Here is a 16,406-nt window from a genome sequence, read left to right as displayed (position 1 = left end):
TAGTTTGAGTTTTGCGCCCTGTGTTATACCCCTCCTCTCTTTTTCTATCGAATCCCTGGATTTTTATTTTTGCCTTTTATTTATATATTTGTATGTGTATATTGCTGTGTGTGTGTGAATGTCTGTCTGTATATATGTATGTATGTACCTAGTATTTTCTTGTATTTCTCTGTTGGTTCCGTGTTTTGCCTGTTGACGCAAATTGCCAAAATTGCCTGCGGTTGTGTTTACATGGCGAATGTAACAGACAAGTGACAGCCGCACGCACCAAATTCAAATAAAAGCCAATGCCAATGTCGGTAGAGCAGAAGAAGAATCACGAACAAATGAGCGAGATGGATAGAGATTGTTGTGGGAGGATGCAGGACGAAAGCAGAAATCGTGCGGTACATTATTTAATTTTGACATGTGCTTGGGGTTTTGTCATCTGTTCTGTTCGTCCTCTGTCCGTCTATCCGTCCATCTGTCCATCTCTCTCTGGCTCACTCTGCCTGTCCATCTGTCTCTTTTGTTTGTTTGTGTGTGTGTGTGTGTGTGCATTGGCAATTCAAATTTAGGCTAATGTGCTTTTGATATATGAATGAGGTTTACGCTTATATAATATATATGTATGTATATACATATATTATATGCCCAGAGTCATTTGTGGTTATCAATAGATAGGCATCTTTGCTGTTTTATTGCTTTTTGTTACCTATTTAGACAAATCGTTAGTATTTTCATCGCATATCGTTGTGCTTGGTATGTTGTACTAAAATGGCATTAAGTCTGATCCAATCGAAGCCATTTACGATAAACACTTCATTTTAATTGCTTCAATCCATCCATAAGCGTTGATAGCCTCATTCAGCCAACAATCAATAAAATTAAACCAAAAACAACTAAAAAATTGTTGCTACAATTGTTGCAATTTAATTGATACTTGTTTTTGTTTTTTTCCCCTTTGAAGAAAATTGGTATCCATCACAGATTGTGTTACAATTATAGCCAGTAATCCGTTTTTATGTATGACCTGATATGGTCAATGCAGAAAACAACGTGTTGTCCATCACTTTACGTTATAGTTTTTTGTACACAGTTTGTTCAATGAAACAACAGCAACAAGTTTATTACCTCTGAAATTCTCATTCACATTAGAAAAACTGGAACTCTGAATATTTTGTTTATAGTATTTGAGGTGAACTGATTGAATTGATCTTACGATTTTCACTACTTAAATCATTTTCGAAATATATTTTGGTTAAACCAGAGTCCATTTATCCACTCTTTAAGCACTTCTATTACGTTTAAATGGATACCCAAACAATTTTCATCAGCCCTAAATTTGTTTTTTATTTGAGTTTTGTTTACAATCTGTAAAGTTTGTCTGCCTTTAAGTAGCTATATTAAGACTATCACTGATAATCCTTGAAAGTGGCTCTCAAAACTATTAAAAATGTGAAGGAAAGGCCACGAAATTGTAAATTTTTAATTTGAAATCCAATGCCAATAGAAGAAAGGCTAGATAAGCATGATTCGAAAGTTAAGAAACCATGACAAATCGTTTGCCTGTTGGTATAAACATCGATATATTGAAATATAAACTGAACAACTTTGAAACTAGTGTAATTTTATTTAGCATTCTAATATTAGTATCGAATCGAATGTTTTTAATAAAAGTTGGCCCCTTAATGAGTAACCTATTTCAGTGTAGGAGCTATTTGGATAAAATCTAGTACGTTTTATTGCCATGAATAGTTTTAGTTTTAGAAGCAGCTTTATCGGTTTACTATAACGTCAATATAGAAATCATAGACTGTTAAATTCATATATATTTTTAAAGTCAAACAGTTGTTTCAATTGGGAATTGTAATTCCATCTGATTGAATAAAGAATAGTTTTTATAAACAAAAATTTGAAATATTGTCATGAAATTTGGTATATTAGTTAGCAAAATGAATAATTCGTTTGACAAAAATTTGTAATGTGAAAGGCAGAATGAAGATGTATAATAAGGGGATAATATAACAAGTCGATCTATCCATTTCAATCAGTCCGTTCGTCCTTATAAACCCCTAGATCCTGAAGACTATAAAAGCTAGAATCAATGAAATCGTTTAAAAGGTAAGCAAAATTACTCTAATTAAAAAATTAATTTTATACAATTACTATTTACAATACATACATAACTGAGATTTGGCTAACTAAAGTAAAGCCAACCAATATTTTATCACTGAGTCACTTAATTTAAGTCAACTCATTGTTTAGATTTCATTTTTAAAATGCTTTGGTTGAATGGCAAATCTTTATTGCCATTCAGGGGAAAAAAAGAAAACACAATTCATTTTTTTTTCTGATTATCACTAGCATTACTTTTAGCACTCAATAATATTTCATTCGAGCCAACGAAACTGTTGCCATTTCTAATGGAAATTGATTTTATTACAGATGCTCTCGATGGAATATAAACTTTTTAGCATTGAAACGCGCATTTCAACTGCAGATGTTTTGTAAATGGACAGCAAAACTAAAAAAAAGTGAGAGAGAGAGAGAAAGGAACCACTCTCGATAGTGACATTTATGTGGCTCACATTTCGACATTTGGTGCACACACAGAAACTCACACACACACAACAAATGTGAAGCCAATAAAAGTGTTCGAATGAAACGTGAAGGAGCAAAATGGCTTCGGCAAATTGACAGATGACAGTTTTGACCACGTTTTTCAGTTTGGTTTTTACTTTTTCTGTCCGTGTTATAGAGTGTTGTTACCATATCTCTTTTTATTTTTGTTTGGTTTTTTCATCTTTCATGGAAATAGTTCAAAGTCATGGCAGTCATTCTAGTCATTAATTGGCTGACAAACACTTGCAATTGCTGCCAGGCACTCTGTTTTCTGTATTCAACAAATACAAGAGATTGCCCCAAGTATCCTTACAGCAATATACACACGCACGCACCCACACTTACACGCACACGCACACACACACATATGTATATACATATGTATATGGAATGAGAGCAATCGTTAGGCAATTGCACTTCAACGGGAACAATATAACAAAAACAACAACGGGGGGAAAAAAAGACAAAGAAACATAGAGAAAGGGAAGAATGTTCATGGATAAAGTATACTACATACGTAGATATATCGTCTATCGTCAGCCACTTGTCAGTTTCTAATTGACAATAAAACCTAGAACAAAATTGTAAAAGCGTTAAGCTGCACTTCCTCCCATTTCGCCTGTGAGGCAAACAACAAAAACCAAAAAAAAAAAAAAAAAAAAATAACGCCCTTAATCTACGAACCCGAACCGAAAAACCTTGTTTCAAACAATGAACTTACGGCAACAACTTTCTCCATTTCCATTTCTATCTATGGGTGGTAACTTTGCTCTTACTGCTAACTGGGCTCCTTTACTTTAGTCTAAATAGACAATTTCTACACACAAATCCATTTAATCTAGAGATAAATAACATTGAGAGCTTACAACACATACAAATACACCCACATACATATATACACATATATCCCTTACCCACAACCCACACATACACCAAAAGAAAGAAGTTCGTCACCCTTCAACCAAAAATGACTCCCCGGAAAGCTTTTTCCCTGTTTTTGGTTCTGGTGCTGGCCACTTAACGCATCTAACAAAAATTCTTACGCAGCAAAAGGGAAAACCTAATGATTCCCGCTCTGTGTGGTGCGGTCCTACCGCAAAATGGTTCGTTCTAAGGGCCACCTCACACAAAAAAAAAGGACCTTTCGTATCGATTTTAAGTTGAGCGGCAAGCAATAAAATCCACTGTGATTAGGTTAAAACTGTTGACTTTCAAACAAGGCTTCCTGTTTGTTTGTCTCTCTGTAAGTCTGTCTGTCCCTTTGTCCCTCTCGCTCTCTCTCTCTTCCTCTCTCTGTCTCTGTTCATTTGTCAGGGGCCGGGTTATATTGAATGACTGTGCAAATCGAAAGAGATAAAAATGCCAAATAGCAACTCAACTGTGATTCCATTCTCGTTCACTCTTTCTACTCAATATACGTATACTTTCATTCTATCTATCTATCTCCTTCTCCATCTCTTGCTCAGCTCTTGTATGACGCTCATTTATTTAATGGTTTTAACTTCCAATTTTCCAATTGTCAAACGTGGTTGCTGCCTGGGCGACCATTAACCAGACCTCGCCGAGATGACAACAGCACAAAAAAAACACACACACACACATACACACACACAAATTAAGTAGAGTGAAAGTGCTATCACAGTTTCTAGATGGGATGTGAGTAGTCGTTGTATTGAATGTAAAAAGGTCGAAAGATTTATACTCTTAGAGAGTTCATTGGCTCAAGCTATGCCCCAATAAGTATGCTACACTCATTGCTCTTGACAGATTTATGATCATGAGTTTATTTGCCTAATGAACATTTCTACAAATTATTGTTTCAAAGCTTACCCATCTAAAGTAAATGCCTCAAAAGATTTGTTTTAATAAATAGAGTTTTAATAATTCATACAAAAACTTTTATTTAATTGAAATTCTTGATAGTAAAACTGAATTTTGTACCTAACGACCTCTCTAAGTAGAGAAACTTTCTTTATATAGGGTATAATTTGCTGATGCGGCATCTATCGAGTGACTACTAAAATTGACCTTAATATGTATGGCTAATGAGTTTTTAAAATTACCACAAAAAAAAAAAAAAAAAGTAGCAAAACAAAAAACTTATAATCTAGATATTGAAAATTTGGTTGTAGGCGTGGGTGTACATGTGTGTCTGTGTGTGTGTGTGTGTGTGTAGCAAACTAAATCTGTGGGGAAAATATGTTGAGAGAGCTAAAAATGATGCAAAAAATAAGGACACTAAAGTTTACAAATGCAAATCAGGGCACTAAGGCAGAGGGAAAACATTTATGAGCGCTTTTGCTTGGTTCGTTCGTTGGTGACTTTTACGAAAAGAATTGTATGAAATATATATTTTATCTATGTATGTACATACAAATATGTTGGGATATACATATGTACATATGTATGTATGTCTGTGTGACAGCATGTGCGTGTGTGTGTGTGTGTGCATACACATGTATCTACAAGCTGTAGCTCAAACACAGGAAATGTAATTTGCATAAGAATAACACAGACAGAGGAAAAGGCAAGAGAAAAGGCAAAAGAAGCAATGTACTACAGAGATGTCGGTGAAGCGGGGCATATGGCACACATATTGAAGTGTAGTCTATATGGCATGAAAGGACAACGACAGCCACTGCTGCCACTGCGATTGCTACAGCATCCTGACTGACTAACAGAGGGCTGAGCTGGGCTGAGCTGGGCTGGGCTGGGCAGGGCCGATCCGTGGCTGAAGTGTCCTTTAACGAGATTTGCATCTCATCATAATAATGTAAATGACGTACCCATAGCTATATGTATATATGGAACGAGCAACGAGCGGGGCGTGTTGGCAAAAACTGAATATAGGGTTGCGGGACAACGTGGCAGGGGCATACAATGTAAGGATAACAATTTTGGCTAGCACTAACATGGATTTAACACAACAACAACAATAACAGCAACAGCAACTTGGCTAAAGGGTTTTCTATTACGCCAAAACGATGAGGCAGAGACAGCCAGCCAGACAGACAGACAGCGGAGATTACGAAGGCAACGAAGGACTTGATGCACATTACATTGGATTACATATCGAAATGAGCCATTTAACTTGCCGACCAACCATCTAAATCCAGCTAAGCGACCGACTTTAACCCTTACAACCATTCAAAATAATTTCAATTAGCCTACGCAACAGTCAAGGTATGACTGAGGCGGTTAAACTTTAACATGTAATACTAAACACTTTGGCCCCACCCCAACCCCCGACACCAACACACCTCTCAATTGTTGAATGTCATCAAAAGTTGGCCAGCATGTACAGTAAATTTCCCATTATTTTTTATGGACTCTTATGCCAGTATGCAAATTGTTATATTAGAGACATCTGCTTGACATTTGCTAGAACTACTTTTTCAACTTCTTTCTTTTCAGATTTTATCAGCATCAATAAACGACTTTGTCTAGTCATCAAAAATCGCATCAGCTTTATTGAGAAAATAAAAGCTCACTATTTGATAATAAATATGTATATATTTCTTTTTCTAACGCCAATAATAAACAAATAGCAACTACAAAATTATTAAAATTCATTTAAAATGTATCTTCTTTATATATATAGTGAAAAGGATCAAATTTCGAGTGTATGGTAAACGATTTTTCTTTCTATTCTCATTTTGGGCTTTAATTTTATGGACAAGTATAATAAACAAATTCTTGACTTTTGAATCTGAATAAGGTATATCGAATGAACACATTCCAAATCAATCTTTAAACTTCTTGCTCTGTAAACCTCAAACCTCCGATACTGATACAATACTGATGGAAAGGATACTAATGATAAGTATTATGGTTAACAAACATCTTTTCACATAAAGTCAATAGTCAATAGTCATTACTATACTTAATTTCAATCAACAGAAGAAGACTTATAGATACACACATACATACATATGTATATTTATGCATATTTTGCCTGAATGACTTACGAATAAGATAAATTTTCCTAAATGTCAATAATTTCCTTAAAGCAAATCACTGTAATCAAACACTTGTGTGAGTTCTTTATACTCATTGTGTGGATTTTCGTTTTGTTATTGCAATACTTTGTTGAAAGTACAATCATTAATATATATGTACATACACATGTATGTATGTATGTTTGTACATACATTGCTCATACGTCTAGTTGGTCGTATAGCTGTCATTGTGAAGGAAGTTGCAATCTTAATCTGGCATTTGTTTGAATGATTTACCCCTCTTGTTAAATGCAAACGCCTCTATTGATCAATGCCTGCTAGCAATATATAGTAGTTTTCCATCAGTCAGTGAAAAGTAGCAGCAGAAGAAAAAGAAAATGTAGGGTTCTTGTGAAAACTGAAGGGTGATAGAATGGGTGGTCGATGGCTTGTGTCCCTGGGCATGGCAATTTATTTTCCAACACTTTCGACCAGGCCCAAAAGTTTATGGCAATGGTTCGGTTGGTTCACCAACAAAACACACACACACACACACATATATATATATATATATAGAGGGAGAGATTCACATTCATGCACGTTGAAAAGTTTCTCTCAAAAACTTCTCGCCGAGAGTCGCCTAACAAATTCAATTTGTCAGGGCTTGGCGCGCGCCTTAAACCAAGTCCCTAACACTCCTCCATGTTGGCTAAACCGTCCTCCCCTCCACTCGGCCAAGAGTGCTGCAAGAGTGTGTGGCTAATCCATTTACAATTTCCAAAGTAAACAAACAATATGTATACATATATGTATGTATACGTACATATATCCTGCTCAGCAGTCAAGCAGAGCGAAGTTCGTCTCAGTTTTGCAAAATGCAATGGAAACTTTCAACGGCAGCCTCAATCCCCAATTCACAATCCTGGTGATGCCTCTGAAACTTCACCCAAAGATAGTTGTTTTCGCCAGAAGCATCAGCACCCAGTGGTGACAACTGTACGTAGGTAGGAAGGAAATTGCCAAAAATAGACAAAGAAGATAGTCCAGAGACAGAAAAAGTTTCAATTCTCTGGCTCTGTTTCTATCTATGGTTTCTCTTTCTCTCTCTTTCATTCAGCCGCTCTGTCTAAATCAGAAGCACTTAAACAAAATGTCCACAAACATTGCTTCCAAAAAAAAAAACAAAATAAGTATATAAGTACATATACATATATAGGCACTTACTTATAAAAGAAATTTGTTCAAATGGTCAAAGTAAATGTGATAAATCAGCAGAAATGTTGCATCTTTTTAAGTTTTTCCTCCAAATGCCCCCAAGATGTTTGCACGTCAAATCCAACATTGCAGATCAAAACGGATGGAAAGACAAAACAATGATTTTCCTTACCGCTCTGTTTGCAATAACAAAATAACAAAAGTAACAAATAAGCAAAATATTTTTCAATATCAATTGAACAGCAAATTTCTAATCGAATTTAAGCAATTGCAAACGGAAATCGTTTTCTTCAACTAAAAAATGAAACCCTCTTACAATCAGCACTCAAAGTTGGCAAAAACTCTTTACAATGGATGTCAAGAGTTGAAATAATATTTTGAGTTTATCAAAGCCACTTGGACTTTACTTAGACTTTTACCTTAAGCCTCTTTTCACAACAATTTTATTGCTTATAAAAAACGAAAATACAAAATTAACAATAAATTGGCAACGCTTTACTTTGCGAATTCATAACTTTGTCAAATTTTAACCGATTTTCGAAAATTAGTAAATTTTTTAATAAATCTTATCTTGATTATTATCAAGTTATCTTTTTAAGCTCTAATTTAGTCATGTCTTTGCTTTCAAGTTAGAATAATATACATTAAAATCACAAGAACTCATTTTTGCAGATTTTCGCATGATTTTATTAAAAAATCGTTTTCAAATATCCAAATTTTCGACGCCTTTTGAAAGTATGCTAAATTGCGATTTAATTGAGACATAACTTTGTGGAAACAACTAGAAATTAAAGAAAATACAGTCTGTGGAAAATCACCAAAGATTATTTTCAAAATATGTCAAATTTCTTAAACCACACTAACTTTATAAATCTAAAAGATTTTAAGCATTGAAAAGAAATCTTTTGACTTTTCACTAAATAAAGTTGAAAAATGGCTTAATTTTTGAAGCAATTCTAACTAGGTTCAGGGGTAGTCGAGGCTAATGGCCCCGGAGCAACAAACATTCAAAAGTAGCGTCAATTCAACAGAAATGAAAAATGTTTCCAAATTTCCTTATTTTCACTGTGTTCCCAATTCCATGCTTGGTTTTGGTTTGGTTTTGTTTGAGTTTTACACGAAAACATGCAGAAAAGCAGCATTCTCTGTAGTGCCCAGGGCGTCAAATTTGTTCTAAGTTTGCAATAACTTCAGTTTACTTTCATTATAATTTTTCAATATGTTTATTTTTATTTAACGTAACGACTTTGATATACCCTCACAGCATTATGGGTACAGGGTACAGGGCGTATGCGAATATAAAGTGAAAATAAAATAAAAGGTGGAGAGCGAAAACTAAGCTAAGTAAGTTTTTTATTAGTGAGCATTGCGGAGAGCTTACAGTTTAACTAAAAATTAAATTTGAAAAATTTTTAGCTGCAAAAGCAAAAATAATTCCTTTACTTTTCCAACGTTTAGGTGTAAGTGAGAGCTGCGTGTGCTTGTGTGTATATATGTATGTATGTGTGTGTATATATGTGTGTGTGTGAGCGCGCCGTGTAGCGCCGTTGGCGGCAATTTCTTGTACAACAATTTGTGAGTTTGCAGCACTCACGTAATGAGCATAAACTACAGACGAAGGCGGATTCATACACCCACACCCACACACACACACACACTTAAAAAAGTCCTCTCCGGCTAGGACTAAGAAGTAAGAGAATATCGCTCGCTCGCGTTGCTGCCGTGCACATAATTGGTGCAAAAGTTTGAAAATTATCACGGAAGCAAAGCCGAAACACGTACATCACACGGAGAGCGAGTGAGACAGAGAGAAAGAGAGAGGGAGAGAGGAGGAGAGAAAGGATAACGGCATGCCAGTGAGTATATGGAAACGGACGCGAGATGGCATAATGTGCCGACGCCCCAAGCTGTGGGTTCATCTCTTTCACCTAAAAGGAAAAAAGAACAACAAATTTATTGGAGCGTAGGCGAGACTGTACCTAATCCCAGACCCTAATTACTCACGAAAAAGCGGCTCAGCTCAGAGCAATAGCCGCGGCATCCTCCATGCTGTCTGGACACCCGTGTAACAATTACTAACACGGACATTAGGCCTTCCTTTTCCATTGTGACCGCTGGTTACTGCTTTAGTGGAGCCCCCCTCCCCTTTTCTTTAGCCCATTCCACAATTAGACCCACCCACCCACTGCTGAAGGAGTCAAAGAGCTTATCACACAATGCGGAAAATGTTTCACTTTAGGTTGCGTTTTTCCGTTTCGCAAACCCATCTTTTGAAGTAAAGAATTTCCGCTCGAGTTCGGGCCTAATTTTTTTTACTCCTTTCGTCAAAATATAGCGCTTAAAAACAAGTAAAGTTAAGTTGATGGCAAATTATAAAAAAAACATTCCGCCAGGATTTTAAAGAGATCTGCCAAACTGTCAGAAATATTACCATCAAAATGAAGTCAAAGCCACCAGAAACAATTATGTTGATTCAGTTATAGGTCTTCTGAGGGGCAATTAAAAAATAATTTTGAATTTCTCTATGGAAAAGAAATAACTTTTAATTTCAAGTAAACTAAAACATTCAATTTTCATTCAATTTTAAACTCTGAATAAAAGAAACAATGTTCCATTTGACTACCCTTAATATTCTTCTTCTTCAATAAGATTATTAATTTCTTGAATAATTTTCGTTTCAAAATGTTTTAAATTATGGGAATTTTCTTACCAAGCCTACCTTAAAAAGATTTTTCTATATTTCTATCCAGATAATTTTCAATAAAGTGGACTTTTCGATCGATGGTTATATAGTGGTCCGCACCCGACAAATTGCCAAACATGATCTCAATGAGATAAGAAAAGGCTTACCAATTAATTACGGACGGACACGACTATATCTATTCGCATTCTCACGCTGAGCAAGGTGATTCTCTCATTCAACAATCGTTTCTTTGGACGCTATTTTATATAGTTGTTCGATCTTAATGAATCGACATTTCACGGAGTAGTAGATTCTTATTCGCTGAAAAAATTTGAAAAACATGCCTTGTTTATTCTGTCAATTTGAACAGAAAGCAAGTAATACGAATTCGGGATATTTAGTTCAGTTCAGTTTTAGGTTTTACGAATCTTCGCCGATTTTCCGATCTTTTTTAGTTTTAAGTATGAAAAAAATAAAAAAAAAATAAAAAACATTTTGAAGATCTAATTTTGGCTTGTTGTGAAATTCAAAATCAAAGAGTTGACTTCGTGGAGCCTTTATCACCGTCCCATGCAAACAACTGGCACAGAAAGAGCCAATGAAATGGATAATGAAGACAAGTGGACGGTCTTGAGGTAAGAAAATATACCTAAAAAATTTCGATATGGTTATAAACTAATGGTGATTTCTTTAGCCATACGAAAGATGATCTATTCGAGGATCTAAAACATGTGGCTCCTTTCTTCATATGCGACGACGAATATCGAAGGTCTTCTTTATTATCTGGGCAAGAAGATGGAAGGTAGGAGGTGGATGGCAAAGTCCCTCATTCTCTGGTCGCCCCTTGTCAAATGTTGGTCGAGGGCACTCTAGTCAAGGTTACAGTTTCGGACAATCAATACCACAAAGACGAGGCGGTACCTGAATCGAGTGGTGTTCATGAATATCAATTGGTTTTCATCTCTGGCAACATTTACGTTTATGTCGCAAAGAAATCTGACTGAAACACATACTTAGCGGTGGCCCTTAGGGCAGCCAAATACATCTAATGGGGTCCATCCGGAAAGTAAAAGCATTGTGGCGGTCAGATTTTACTACAATTGATGACCGACTAGCCAGTCTATACCAGTTTTAGAATCGCCATTTGTACACGAAGTCACGCAAGTTATTCAGACACTTCCAACTCAACCAATCAACTTGCAGTTTAAATAAAAAGTCAAACAAGCTATTTAGACACTTCAAACTCAACACTTATTAATATTTCTTGTCGTTACAACTTTTTGGCCCCACATTCTGCATAAGTCCCATAAGTCACTTTTATAACTTGAGATACTTTTGTTTTCTTCTCAATATTAGGGCAACTCTTGCTCAGTATCACCTAACATATGCTCCGACCCAGATCCACATTTACCTACATCTAATGTTTCTATATGTAATTCGGGAAGTTTGCCACCATCGAAAAGGGTCATCCTTTAGGCCTTTTGACCAAAATCATGTCGCCATTTTAGCTGGTAGATTTATAATTTACTCTAATCAGATGGTATTTATTTTCATGCCTCATAGAATGTGAGATTTATTTAACTTTCTTCCTTTTCCTGAATGTGGAAACCCAATTTGCTGCAATTTCGTAAATTTTTGCCATTCTGTGTAATTGCTTTAATAAATTTCCAAATAGAAACGTAATGAATTTTGTTTGTTTTTTTTTATTTTTTTGATTTACTAACACTTAATAAAGCTGCAAAACGTTTGCACTTTATGCTCAACTTGGGAAAACATTTGAGCCAGTGCCGCCCCTTCCCTTCCCTTCCCTTGGTCACTCAGTCTCTCAGCCTCTTTAACTTGCCCTGTTATGAGAGATACCAAACAACATCACTTTGGACTCGAACCTATTAAAATTGGTGCGGCCATTAAAAAGTTTCTCCTCTTGAAACACTCCACTCCCTGGAAATGGTAAGAGAAAAGGAAAAATTGCATACCTGCTGCTGCTTCTGCTTGTGATGGCAGTGCCATTGCCACCTGGAAAATGCTGCCACTGCAACTGCTACTGAAAATACGTTTGCATATGAATTTTTCAAAATGTTTTTTGTGTTGACCTCGTTTACGGGTCAGAGTGATGGTGGTGGAGGAGGAGGAGCACTATGGAAAAAGTTTTTTGGCCCTGCACCTACTACTACTACCACTACTACTCTCTGCCTAACTCCTCCCTCCGGCAGCAAACGAACTAAATTGCCGTTTCGCCCAAGGAACAAGCGCAACGGGATATGGCAGCATATTGAAATGCGATTACAGCAGCCCAGGCTTGTTTTTTTTTTCTCTACCCCTCCCCGCCCGCCACACTGGATTTTGTTTTTGGTACAGTCATGATGTTCATTAAACATGCATAAACACATACAGCCATCCACCCACTCACACACACAGTCATGGAGTCACACATAGATAGAAACATTGCCAGCTGGCTCCCAAGGCGCTCATGTAAACAATTTAAAATTTTGTCAAGCGATGTGCTAATTTTAAATCAATTACACGACTTGACAAACGGGACTTTTCCTGCCATTTCCCGCGCCAATGTTATCCATCGACGGTTGGTGGGCGATGACTGGAATAGGCAAATTTTCTAGTGGAAATGGTAGCATCAGTTGTCTTGGCAACATTTGGTGTGAAAAGTTTCTCTCTTTACATAACTTACTTACGCAATAGAATATATAAATTCTTATTGCCATTCCTAGTTGTTATTTTTTGTGATTTAAACTCTGAATTTGTCCATGCTCTATTCTATATACATATACACTATATTCTGTACTCAAAATGTAAAATGTTTCAAACCCAGAAGGAAAAAAATGTAAGCTTAAAGAAATACAAACATACATAGCACGTACATACAAGAAGTCTGCAAAGAAAAGTTTCGCTTAGTGCCAAACAAACTCACAAACACACACAGACACTTATAGACAGGCCCATTTATAGAAAGGACAGAAACTGAGAGTGGTTTGACTTAACTTTGCTATGGTTCTTCTACCATCTTTTCAACACAATTTCGGTTTGGTTGAGCAGAAACGAAATTGTCTTCACATTTGAGATGACAATAAAAGAAAAAAGCAACAGTTTTTCTACCCTGTAAAATAAAGGTATATTAGAACGAAACGTGTATATAAAAATAGTCAAAAGCTACAGATTTGAGAGTTATATAAATAGGGGAAATTGCGGTCTATTGATACATACATTAATAAGTGGAATCAACACTTAACGGATAACTGATGAATTTGATTTGTCCAACACTTTCTAATTTGTTTGTTAAGTTTTCGTTGAGAAATTCCAATGAAATGATTTGCTTCTTGTGTGGATACGAAACCCTTTTAAACATTGTGTTAAATTAAAGTTGAACAAGTTAGATCACTGAATAATATTTAAATATGCATTGTTCCTATCCAAAAATTTTGTTACGATAACAAAATGCTTTTTAACTTTTCAGATTCTGCAACTGTTGGTTTCATACATCAATCACACTGCACCTTTTATAGTAAGTACAAAAAAGCGTTGCATATTTATTGGGATAAAGGACACTTAACTAAATTTCAGCGACAAGCAAATTCAGATGAAAACAAAATAAAGAAACCTTTTTCTTCGCTGTCTGATTAATATTCTGTGACTTTTTTGACATTTTTTTTTTCAACACTGACCGAAAAACTCGAAAATGAATTAATATTTGACTGTGTAGGTTATTTTTCGCTGAGAAAATTTGAAAAACATGCCTTGTTTATTCTGTCAATTTGAACAGAAAGCAAGTACTACGAATTGGGGACATTTAGTTCAGTTCAGTTTTAGGTTTTACGAATCTTCGCCGATTTTCCGATCTTTTTTAGTTTTAAGTATGAAAAAATAAAAAAATAAAAAAAACATTTTGAAGATCTAATTTTAGCTTGTTGTGAAATTCAAAATCAAAGAGTTGACTTCGTGGAGCCTTCATCACCGTCCCATGCAAACAACTGGCACAGAAAGAGCCAATGAAATGGATAATGAAGACAAGTGGACGGTCTTGAGGTAAGAAAATATACCTAAAAAATTTCGATATGGTTATAAACTAATGGTGATTTCTTTAGCCTTACGAAAGATGGTCTATTCAAGGATCTAAAACATGTGGCTCCTTTCTTCATATGCGACGACGAATATCGAAGGTCTTCTTTATTATCTGGGCAAGAAGATGGAAGGTAGGAGGTGGATGGCAAAGTCCCTCATTCTCTGGTCGCCCCTTGTCAAATGTTGGTCGAGGGCACTCTAGTCAAGGTTACAGTTTCGGACAATCAATACCACAAAGACGTGGCGGTACCTGAATCGAGTGGTGTTCATGAATATCAATTGGTCTTCATCTCTGGCAACATTTACGTTTATGTCGCAAAGAAATCTGACTGAAATACATACTTAGCGGTGCCCCTTAGGGCAGCCAAATACATCTAATGGGGTCCATCCGGAAAGTAAAAGCATTGTGGAGGTCAGATTTTAGTACAATTAACGACCGACTATCCAGTCTATTCCAGTTTTAGAATCGCAAGTTATTCAGACACTTCCAACTCAACCAATCAACTTGCAGTTTAAATAAAAAGTCAAACAAGCTATTTATACACTTCAAACTCAACACTTATTATTATTTCTTGTCGTTACAACTTTTTGGCCCCACATTCTACATAAGGATTATCCTTAAGGCCCTTTGTTGATTATTCGGCCATTCATAATATCTCATTTTGCGGCATAAATATCTATAGAAATCTTGTGTTAATGGGTAACTTTTTAAGGATGTGCAAAAATATTTTGAAAATATTTAACATGGAAGCCGTTTTTCAAAAGTGAGTTTTATTTTGAGCAAAAAAAATAAAAATCATTTTTAATCATTATTTTTGATTTTTATTTTTTTTGATCAAAAAAGATTTTTATGGATAATTCTTATTAAATTACTCAAAATTAATGATCTTTTTTGAAGAAAATTGAAAAAAATTGAATTTTTAAAAATCTTTCCAAAAATGCATAGATGGTATCGAATGAAATATTTTGGTGTAATCTATTCTTTTCTAAGTCCTCTATAAGTAAATGATTTTTTCATTTAAAGAAAAAAAAAATAATCATTATTTACGGTCCCTGTTTTAAAGGGTTGGCGAACGTCTTGATATTTTAATTCTAATCTAATTCCTAATATTACCAATATTCAATGATTCAAACGGAAATCCTTACTAACTATAGCTTAAAAGTAGTAAAATTTTCAGCCACAACAAAGAACTGATGAAGAATATCCAACCATCCATCCTGTAGAGCCTGTTGAAGCATATACATACATCTACTAGATACCATTGATGAAAACAAGATAACAGACTTTAAGCCACCTTATTACTTGTTTGAAAATACTTTCTTCTGCTTGATAGGGACATATTGGCGATAATTATTTTGAATATTTGTGTACTGGCGACCCCTGCGTATACGTTATTTCAAGACTTTTACTAAAGATGCGATTAGATTAGCTGTCAGTGGGACTGATATTATTTAAAATACCATCTAGAAGTTTTAGCCTTTAACTTTCATGCACTCTTATTCTAAATAGCTTTCAGCTGGAGGAGTATCACAATTTTTAATAAGAGTAAACTGAAATTTCTTACTCATTCCTTGCATTTATTAACAATATGTATATGCCTTAAATAAATACATTTTTTCACTCCATCTCTTGCATATCCTTCCTCCTTCCTACTCTTTGTGAGTGTATTTTGTGTGTATAGGCGAGGGAAAGAGACTTTCTTTATGGAAGAAAGTTACGAGTCAAAGTCGAGTAGAGTCGAGTCGAGACGAGTAAATATACATATGTACATACATACACACACATACAGAGAGACAGCACTTGCAAGTAACCTCTATATATGTATGTATGTACATAATTTAGTGAACTTGAAACTTGCTTCGTTTATTTTTCTATACCCTGATAAAATAAA

The 16,406-nt window shown here is 35.3% G+C and overlaps 1 protein-coding gene and 2 long non-coding RNA genes across 3 annotated transcripts in view; 2 read left to right on the top strand and 1 right to left on the bottom strand.

Annotated features, from left to right (window-relative positions):
* The window catches only part of cmpy (crimpy), a 67,481-nt gene that overhangs the window by 46,080 nt on the left and 4,995 nt on the right, over nt 1-16,406 (bottom strand). The window lies entirely within an intron of this gene.
* On the top strand, nt 10,777-11,688 carry LOC137574228 (uncharacterized). The gene is made up of 2 exons (XR_011031959.1): nt 10,777-11,075; nt 11,135-11,688. It is a non-coding gene; the product is annotated as an uncharacterized lncRNA (long non-coding RNA).
* Nucleotides 14,182-15,065, top strand: LOC137574230 (uncharacterized). Its single transcript, XR_011031960.1, has 2 exons — nt 14,182-14,478; nt 14,538-15,065. It is a non-coding gene; the product is annotated as an uncharacterized lncRNA (long non-coding RNA).

The sequence above is a fragment of the Drosophila tropicalis genome, unplaced genomic scaffold (genome assembly GCF_018151085.1).
Source record: "Drosophila tropicalis isolate 14030-0801.00 unplaced genomic scaffold, ASM1815108v1 contig_443, whole genome shotgun sequence".
NCBI lineage: Eukaryota > Metazoa > Arthropoda > Insecta > Diptera > Drosophilidae > Drosophila > Drosophila tropicalis.
Note: the sequence above shows the minus strand (reverse complement) of the source record. Positions and strands in the feature narration are given on the sequence as shown.